The sequence below is a fragment of the Solanum pennellii genome, chromosome 4 (genome assembly GCF_001406875.1).
Source record: "Solanum pennellii chromosome 4, SPENNV200".
Taxonomy (NCBI): Eukaryota; Viridiplantae; Streptophyta; class Magnoliopsida; order Solanales; family Solanaceae; genus Solanum; species Solanum pennellii.
In genome coordinates, this window is record NC_028640.1 from 24714441 (window position 1) to 24722105 (window position 7665).

The 7665-nt window shown below is 33.5% G+C and overlaps 1 pseudogene; it reads right to left on the bottom strand.

Moving 5' to 3' along the window:
- The window catches only part of LOC107016619, a 14056-nt pseudogene extending 6615 nt beyond the window's left edge, over positions 1–7441 (bottom strand).
- Positions 7442–7665: the final 224 nt, after the last annotated feature.

Consider the following 7665-nt stretch of genomic DNA (forward strand, 5'->3'; position numbering starts at 1 on the left):
CAATGATTGTTGAACTCTTACGCGACTTCTTTTCGGCATTTCTGTTATCTTCCTCACTCTTGAGACGAATCACAAGATCTTCAAGCTTTATTTCTTTGCGCTTGTGCTTTAGATAATTCTTGAAATCATTCCACGAAGGAGGCAACTTCTCGATCAGTGCAGCCACTTAAAAAGCTTCATTTACTACCATATCTTCAGCAATCAGATCATGGAGAATAAGTTGAAGTTCCTGCACTTGTGATCCAACAGTTTTACTATCTACCATTTTATAGTCTAAAAACTTTGCGACCACAAACTTTTTCAAGCATGCATCTTCTGTCTTATATTTCTTCTCAAGTGCATTCCACAACTCTTTTGAAGTTGTTATTGCACTATAGACATTATATAAGTCATCCTCTAAAGCACTCAAAATGTAACCTTTACATAGGAAGTCTGACTGTTTCCATGCTTCAACAATCATAAATTTTTCCCTGTCTGGCATATCATCAGCAGGAACTGGAGTATCTTCACTTGTAAATTTCTGCAGACCAAGAGTGGTAAGCCAGAAAAATACTCGTTGCTACCATCCTTTGAAATTCACACCTGTGAATTCACCCGGTTTCTCTGCTTGCGATACAAGAGTTCGGATTGGTGCAGCAACAGCCACTGTAACACCAGTGTTTTCCATTTCTGATAAACAAAATTGATACAATATAAGTAAGCAATAAATTATAATTGCAGACTTAAAAGAGTATAAAATCACAAAGATTTTTGTCTCCACCAGAAACAAAGATTTAAATTAATTTCCTTAAGAGGACACTGTGAATTCAGTGGACTTGATTTTCTTCCTAAATTATCAAAATAGAGTATTCCAGATTCTGGTAAGTTTTACAGATTCAATTATTTTTTACAAATAAATTTCTGTTCATCTTATTTACTGGTTCTAAAAATCTCAGTTACTTCGTGTTTCTGACTGATTTATTACAACCAGTAATATCTGATTTTCATAACACAGATTGGCAACAATCTTAAGGAAAATTGTTGCCAATCTGTGTTATGAAAATCAGAAATTACTGGTTGTAATAAGTCAGTCAGAAACACGAAGTAACTGAGATTTTTAGAACCAGTAAATAAGATGAACAGAAATTTATTTGTAAAAAATAATTGAATTTGTAAAACTTACCAGAATCTAGAATACTCTTTTTTGATAATTTAGGAAGAAAATCAAGTCCACTGAATTCACAGTGTCCCGTTAAGGAAATTATTCCCCTCTAGTATCCGAGGTTTGATTTGGAATATAACCTCGCAGGGTAAAATGATCTTAATCAGTAGAGTATAGATACCAAAAACTCTACTGTCAGCGAATCAATCCACAGCACGAAAGTACACGAAGAAATATTTGTTTAAGAAGAAGAAGATCAGAAAAATTCGTTAGAAATATTCTGAAGACTGAATGGTATTTATAGGCAATAAGAATATATTCTGAAAGGGCAACCCTTTCAGAATTGACATGACCATTAATGAAAGGTTGCAAACTTTCAAATGGTATTGACTGTTCCTGAAAGTTGCAACCTTTCAGAACAGTGGCGGGAATTTTAAAATATAACAGAATTTTAAACGGGTCACGCGCGCGGATCCGACGGGTCACGCGCGCGGATCCGACGGGTCACGCGCGCGGATCGGACGGGTCACGCGCGCGGATCCGAGTCGGGTCGGGTTAACTAAAAAGTTGAAAACATTTCGATTAACTTCTGTTATCAACTAATTAATTGAAAATAATTTTTGGCCGTTGAATTAATTAAATGAATAATTAAAATAAATTTGTCCAAAAAACTTATCTCTCGATTATTTGCCAAAGCCAAAGCCGAAGCCGAAGCCGAAGCGAGCGACGACGACGACGGCACGAGGGGGGCCCCTCTTTCCAACCCTTTTAACAATTAATAGGAGTGTTTATTTATTTAAACTCTCCTATTTTCATTTCCATTACCGATGAGGGACTATTGCCTTTTTCATTAAAGCATTAGAGGACTTTTCAAGTTCCCTACCTTTCAAGTTCTAAACTTTTCAAATTCCTCTCCTTCCCTCTATTTCCAATCAATTCTTGCTACATACCCAACAGAAACAAGCCAATAATACGCACGCCAACCCCTCCATTCAAGATGAAAACAGACAGGAGAAAACATAAAAAACTCAACCTAGCTGAAATCAGGTTTCTCATAAAGTTTAACACAACAACTCAATCTCTCTTAAAATATGAATAATGCATAACAACCTCCACTAGATTTTGTAAACAACAACATACCCACTGATATCTCACAACTGAGGTCTGGGAAGGTAGAATTTATGCAAACCTTACCACCACAGGTAGATAGACTACTTTCGAAGACCTTGGCTCAAATGCAATAAATTTTTGTATAAAGAAGGAGACAATGAAGAAAATATAGCAAATAACAAGGAATCAGTGCAATGTTCTACTAGGGTAGAATAGTAAAAAAACAATAATAAATAACGATAAAAATAAAAAACAAGAACTACAATAACACAACTAATAGCATCGCATACACCATCCACCCTAAGAAAGACAACACTACAATACCTACTAACCTTCTACCTTAATACATGCCGTCCATACCCACCTACCTAGGGTCACATCCTTGGTAACCTGAAGCTACGTCATATCTTCGGTCTACCACTGCCTGTCCTCGTATCCACTATAACCAACTTCTCACACCTCCTCGCTAGCGAGTCTATGCATGAATTTTCCCTTCACGTGTCCAAACCATCTTAGTCTCGCTTTCCTCATCTTGTCCACCACAATATCTAGCAAAGAAATTTAAAATAGTGAAGTACTAGTAGCTTTTGGTTTATAATTTGCTCATGAATAGCATTCACATCATCTTTATTTAGTCCATTTGGATTATATAATTTGCCTAATGATAATATATGCTTATAAAGCACCCTATATTCAATCTCATTGTTTGGCTTGTCACTATAGGTAATTAATTGATGTACAAAAAAGCTAAGTATGTTAGAAAAAGGAACAGAAATAACCAGGAAGTGCATAGCTCACCAAAGACAAATAGCCAATAATGCAATATGTTGCAAGAAACAAATGGCATGCAGCCAATTTATATATTACATTAAAAGCATGAAGTCCTTATAAATGTTGATTGGATTCTTTGCGCTTCATTGAAAAACTTAACAATAGACAAAATTTTCATTTACTTTTTTCCTTATATTTAGTATTTTGAAATCAACTAAAATTATATGTACTAATTACTTACTTATTTGAATTAGGTACGAATCCTAATAATTTGGTATTCTTTCAATTGAGATTTTATCTTATGTAAATCTTTTATTTATTTGAACTATATGATATGCATATATAGTATAATTCAAGTTATTGTACGCAATAAAACAAGATTAAAGTTGATTTTTAGTAGTAGTTCATGAGAACTCATGGTAATTCGGGTCTCTTTCAATTTGGTTTTCCAAAGCACTCAGTTTTTTTGTTAAGTATTAGCATCTCGTATTGGCTTTACAAAGGTTGGATGCTAAATTTTGTATTAATAGATTAAGAATGTGTTTTATTCTCATACTTACCGGTAGATATGACCTTAGTTCAACTCATGTACTGATCTGTTTTTATCAGTAGACACAAAATTACCAATTTAAAAAAAAACACATTTTAAAATTGATATGTTGTCGTGTGTATATTCAAACTCAAAATATAAATAGATCTAACACGTAGGAGACAAAAAATACTAATAGACAAAATATCTTTAATAAAAATCATTTCAAAGTACGTACCATTATTGAAACAAAACAACAAAATTCTGAAAAATAAAGCACACGTAATAATATGAAATTCAAATTTTCATTTTGATGCATAGACTTCGATAAGAGATATTATTCTATGATATTAGTGAAACACTAGACCAATTACTTGAATCCTCTGGTGGGGGTTGTGCGGAGGACGAAGCCCCATTTTCTAGTTGCTTCAATAGGACATTTAACAAATCCTTAGCAGTATCTAAACATTTTTTGAACTTGGTCTTCTCCTTAGCGTTGAACTGGTTCATGGTCTCCACAAACCTCTAACTCTAGCCTCGTTCATTCAATCCATCAATCGTATTATTTTCTTTGCAGCTTTTTTTCTTGCATCAAAGTCATTTAGTCTATCATTAATTTGAATCACATTGTTGCGTGCCTCTGTAGCAGCGAATTATGCACCTAGATCTATTGTTGAGGCACTTAATAAAATGACCGATGACTACATTAGCAGTCGGATGAACAAATGAATACGACTTACCGATTTGAGAAGAAATAAATATTCCAAGATCGACATCAGATTCTTGAAAAAGTTCATTTGTTTTCTTATCTAAGCCTAAACCACGTTTAGAAAATGAGGCATATCGAGCAGCTTTTGTGTCATGACTATTTATACACATAAATTGGAAAATTATTCACCATGATATTAAATTTCAAGTCAAATATTTTAATGGAAAGTGAAATTTTTTTTCATAATGAAAATTACAGTAGAACATTTTTATTGAATTAACACTTATTAAACATTTCATAATGAAAACCATTCATTGATAAATTTCATTTTTATCATATTGATCATTAATTCAATAAAAATGTTCAACTATTATTTTCATTATAAAAAAAAATATTACATTACATTGCAATATTTGACTTGAAATTTAATTATCATGGTGAATAATTTTCCAATTGTGTATAAATAGTCATTATATTTCATTTTTTTGGAAGTCACATTTCTTGAAAACAATTTATCAACATATTCTATCTAGCATGGAGGGTAAGAAAACATCAGGATGCCAAAAAATTCTAATAGAGAAAATAGAAAAAAAAAGTTGATCGATATGCCTCATTTTCTAAACATCGTTTAGGGTATATAAGAATTCAAGTGAACTCGTTCAAGAACGTGATGCTGATCTTGAAATATTTATTTCTTCTCAAATTGGTAGCCGTATTCATTTGTTCATCTGACTGCTGATGTAGTCATCGATCATTTTATATGTACCACAACAATAGATCTAGGTGCACAATTCGATGGTGTAGAGGCATGAAACAATGTGATTCAAAGGAATGATAGGCTAAATGACTTTTATAAAAGGAAAAAACCTGCAAAGAAAAAAAATACGAACGATGAATTAAATGAATGAGGCTAGAGCTAGAGGTTGGTGGGAGGCCATGGAGCAGTTCAATGCTGAGGAATCGACCAAGTTCAAAGAATGGTTAAATACTTCTAAGGGTTTAGTAAATGTCCAATTGAAGAAACTAAAAAATAGAGTTTCGTCCTTCGCACAACCCCATCAGAGGATGCAAGTAATTGATCTAGTGCTTCACTAATATTATCAAATAATATCTCTTATCGAAGTATATGCATCAAAATGAAAGTTTGAATTTCATATTATTATGTGTGCTTTATTTTTTAGAATTTTGTTATTTTGTTTCAATAGTTCATACTTTGCAATGATTCTTACTAAAGATATTTTGTCTATTAGTATTTTTGTCTCCTACATATTACATCTCTTAATATTATATTATGTGTTTGAATTATACGCACGACAACATATCAATTTTTAGTTATGTTTTTTTAAACTTGTAACTTTATATTTTTGAAAGAAACAGATCAGTACATGGGCTAAACTAGGTCCATATTTAAAAGTAAATCCAGATCCTATGATCCCATGTCTATAATGAATCTAACAAATCAATAATAGATACAAGATCATTACGCCGAATCTGGTTACACAAAAAATATAGAATCAAGATACAAATTCAGTTTGATCTGTTCCATACTATTTTCTATATTATCAAAACACTTAGAATTTGTATCCTTCTAGATTGTCCACCATATGTTGGCTAGTATGATTCTCCACGTACTTCGGCTTCTTACTAGAATCCCACCTTCCAATTTTGAAGTATGCAACCTTTCCTGGCATAGTCCAAGAGAAACCTTTAAGGTTAATGAATAACCTTCAAAGCTAACATGTGATCTAGAAGTGAAGGAGACAATGTCGAACAATTTCTTCTTGTTCTCCAAAAAAACGCAACTTGGACTTAAAATTATCCCCTTGTTCATCAAATTGTCGTGTGTAGAACAACTTCCTTAGATAGGAGCCAAATAAAACATGATACCTTATAGGGTATATTCGCTTTCCATATAGTTTTCCAGGGCCAGTTGACATTATGTTGATTGTGTCTATTCAACCATCTGTATGCTTTGCCTACCCTAAAGGTTCCTTGCCTCTGCACTACCACCATAGCTCATCTTCTCCTTCTTGTTTTCCTTTAAATTGGCCTATAATTTTAAGGAATTCGGCAACTTCCCAGTCATTGGCTTGTCTTCAGAAACTGATGAATGGTTACACAGTTAGTCCTAATGAACAAATTGTTCAATATCTTTTACTTGGCGTAGCTTGTTACATGGGTCATGAGAGGGAACTTAACTTCTGTCTTCTCAGCAAAAGCACTTTCTGAAAACTTATTTCCAAAATGAATAGATTTTAATCCTTGACCAAAATGACTATAGATGTTTATGAACTAAATACCCTTGCCAACTCATTAAGCAAATTAACTTTTACATCCTTTAATCCAAGTGCCCCAATTTTCTCTTAATTCACTATTTCAAAAGTATCATATGTTGATATCATAAATGTATTGTTAGAGAATCAAATTACTTTATTTGGTCAAAATTATCAACTAAATCTCGCTTGAGGTTTTTGATAAGACTTTTTAAAAAAAAATGACAAAAAAAAAAAAGAGAATGCAACAGCCAAAATCTAACATAGCACACTGTGCTTGTGAGTTGTGAAGAAGCGCAATGAATAACTTTGGACCAATACAGCAAGCTCAGCTTATGTGTTTAAGAGTGCGCATTTAATTATATGGTTCTTAATTAAGTATATACATGCGTAACGGGTGCACGTGCACCCACTCTTTCACACGCGAGTCCAACTCGGATATGAACTAACTAATTGGTATACACTTCTAATTTATTGGTGGGTAGCTTATTACATGAGCCATTAGAAGGAACTTCAATACCATTTCTCACCAAAAGTACACCTTTGAAATAACACTTCACAAAATGAACCACTTTTAATAGCTTGACCAAACTGGCTACAGAAGCTTATCACCTAATATCCAACTCCTGCATCACCTCTATTAGCTTCTATCACTAAGTTCACATACATAAAACTAATACAATTTCATTACTTTTAACAATCAACCAAAGAATTTAAAAAACAGATAAAAATTTTAGAATGATACATACCAGTGCAGATCCAGTCACCAATTCGAAAAACCACTTTGAATCATGAGGAGTTTTATTATCAACAAGGAGACGAGGCTTCTTACACCTTTTGCAGAAACATCTGACTGCATAATTTTTACTACCACAACTACTACACTCCCAATCTCCTTCTCGTCACATTCCTCTCTCTGTATGTTGTCTTCTTCGTCTCTCCGATGAGAGAGAGGTAGAATCTCACCGGCGAGTTTCAGCTCTTTCAGTACCGCAAAGAGGGATTTAGTGCCCTATTTTGCTTTTGCTACTGACGGGCTGGCGGAATATCACGTGACTCAAGCCTTTGGCGAAAAATACACTCCTACCTCTAATAACATGAGAAAATACTTACGTCAGTTAGCTCAATAATA